Source organism: Macrobrachium nipponense, chromosome 19, assembly GCF_015104395.2.
Source record: "Macrobrachium nipponense isolate FS-2020 chromosome 19, ASM1510439v2, whole genome shotgun sequence".
Classification (NCBI taxonomy): domain Eukaryota; kingdom Metazoa; phylum Arthropoda; class Malacostraca; order Decapoda; family Palaemonidae; genus Macrobrachium; species Macrobrachium nipponense.
The window spans coordinates 74,912,429-74,915,449 of record NC_061088.1 but is presented as its reverse complement, the minus strand read 5'-3'; positions in this window follow the sequence as shown (position 1 = coordinate 74,915,449).

The following is a 3,021-nucleotide window of genomic DNA, read 5'->3' as shown; positions in this document are numbered from 1 at the left end:
ATTTTCTATTCACTCTTATTTATCTATTCATCTCTGTTACGATTATGTTTATATTTTGTAGAATATGATTTGCATTAATCATATGTCCGGGGAATAATTGTTTCTGTACTCTATAATCATTAAGTATGCTACCACCTGTCCCTTCAGTCTCGAGACTCCTTGCTCAGTCTCGTTTTCTGTTAACCGTCCTTGGCTTTATAAAAGCATGTGTTCATTGGCTTTCCAGACTACGGGACCTTTAACCTCTCTCCAGCTGATCTGTGTGGTAACTACATTTAGTTTGTTTTACATACTTGAAGAGTGTTTGTGAAGTGATTATTTACAATTATTAAGTATTCGTAAGTTTTTCTTATTTCATTTGTATGATTTGTACTGCTGTTATTTGTTAGTAACTTGTGTTATTTGTGTAATTATATATATATCTAGCATTTCTTTTATATTTAATTTACGTTCCTTAATATTCTGGTTTGATATAAAGTGACTGTGGGTGTTTGTGTAATGACTCCTCTCCTACTCCTAGACTAACTCATAGGAGATCGTTACATTTTGGGGGCCTGTCCGGGATTACGAGTTGCTGTTTTCAATAACTATTAGTTGTATTCGGAAAGTGTTTATCATGTTAACTTCACACACACGTCTGTATGTAGAATAAACTGCTTTTTCGGTATCAAATATCAGGATAATGTTTTTCGTAATCTGTTTATTTTTCAAATAAGTTTTTTAAACTAAATGTATTGTCAATTGTTTACTACTGCCATAATTTTCGGTTGAAGTTTAAGTGAGTGTAGCTTCCCTAAAGTGTTCGTCTGACTGCTAATCCCTTCGGTAGATTAAGTTCTCAGTCATTTATGCTGTGTTGGTGTCTTAGCAATACCTTGCTCCCGATAGTATTGACGAGTTTAGAGTTAAAAGGGCACTTCGTGTAGTTCCTTGCTCCTTGTTTGACTGTTATTAGGGAAACTGTCAAGCTATCTTTTGTTGTAGCGACCTAAGCCACGTCACTATCGTTAAAGTAGTTGTTTAGTCTGGACTAGTGGTTTGCTCCCGTACAAACAATTGGTCTTCACATGACAACGCTTTCGAAGCGTCTGAAATTCGTTCTTACGAGCTGTTTCGTCTTTAATGCTTCATTCATACTCATACTCGCATATGCAAATCTTATTAAACGTACGTATCTAAATGTAATTTTCGTCAGAATAATTTTCGATGTTGCCTATTAGTCTTAGTGATTTTCAGTGTCATTGATAAATTTTTCACTGATTAGACTTCGACCAACTTTGATATGTTCAATTTCCTTTACTACTCATAACTATTGCTTGTATACCCTGGCACTAGTTCGTGCTTTTGCATTTTAATGACTTGACTCCTGATATTTTGTATCGTTTGAGTAATAATCTCCGAAATGCCGGTTTGATGTATCAGAATTTGTAGCAAACCCTGCCGGTGAACTTTTTCAGCTTTCTCAAGCTAAGAAGGGTGGAATTGAATTGTGCCTTGCTAGTCAGCTTAGTATTGAAGTGAGCCACACAGCGCTTAAAGGTCAATTTCTAGACTCTATTTTGGATTACTATATTGATGAGGATGTTTTTACTGAGAACAGGTAATTAACTTGAGGTCAAAGCATAGTAAAGTAAGATAAAGAATAGAGCTAGCTAGAATACAGTTAAGATTAAGGAAGTTAGCAAAGAACAAGAGGATTATCTTTCTCGGAAGAGGTTAGAGGAAAAGCAGAAGCTTTTGGACTGGAATTAGAAAATAAGATTAAAGAGGCAGTTGAATAAGAGGTTGGGAAGAGGAAAAGGCTAAAATAGCTGTAGAAAAGCACAGTGAAGAGTTTGATATTTCTAGTCTCGGCCCATTCATTTTGACTTGTCTAGAGCAAGAAAGCTTGTGCCATTTTTTGATGAGAAAGACGTTGAAAGTTTTTTCATAGCTTTTGAAGATATTGCTGCTAATCTAGAATGGCCTGCAGATCAGTGGTTATGGTTAATTAAACCCCAATTCGTGGCAAAGCAATTCAAGTTGTATCAAATTTAATTGGTGAAGGTTACAATGTTATAAAGCAGAAATATTCTGATGCTTATGCTATCACCAGCGAGGGTTATAGACAATTGTTTCGGAATGCTACTAAGACTACTTCTCAAACATTTACAGAATTTGCTAATCAAAAGCTTAGGTTATTTAAAAAATGGCTTGCAAGTGAAAAAGTCGCAAATTTCAATGAATTAGTTAATCTAGTAGTCTTGGAAGAATTCCATCGGAGATTACCACCACCTATTTCGATGTATATAGCTGAGAGAGAGGTCAAAGATCTAATGAAAGCTGGAAATCTTGCTGATAACCATAGCTTAATTCATAAGAGTAAGCCTAAAATTCCTGATAAGTCTAAAGATACTGATGGTAATGGTGCAACTGGTATTAGCTCTTGTGCTTATTGTAAGCAGCCTGGCCACACAATAAAGAATTGTACAAAACCAGGTTGCAAAGTGGCCAATCAGTCTAGTAAGGTATCCCAGTCAGTGGTTAAGAAAACTAGTTTGCATTGTGCTGTTGATCAGATAGATTATTTCAAAGAATTTGTTTGCCATGGCCTTCTCAATTCAAAGAAAGTATCTATACTAAGAGATACAGGGGCTGCTCAGTCCATAATACATAAGAGTCTTGTTCCTGATCTTAAATTTACTAATGAACATGTAGTTGTTTACGACTTTTCAAGTCTTAAAGTATTGCCACTTGCTGAAGTAAATCTTAATTGCCCTTATGTTAATGAAACTGTAAAAGTTGCTGTCACTGATAATGAATTTCCTGTTAATGTAGATCTTTGTCCTCGGTAATGATTTAGCGGGTAGTAAAGTAATGTGCAATTTGATCATTTATGATCCTGAGAGCAAAGGTGATAAACAAGAGTCACAAGGTACTAAGCCTAAGGATTCAATTTGTGTAGTAACTCGCTCAAAGAAATCTACTGATGAGCAACCTAAGAATGTACCTAATGTTTCTATCAATCATTCAAACTTACCT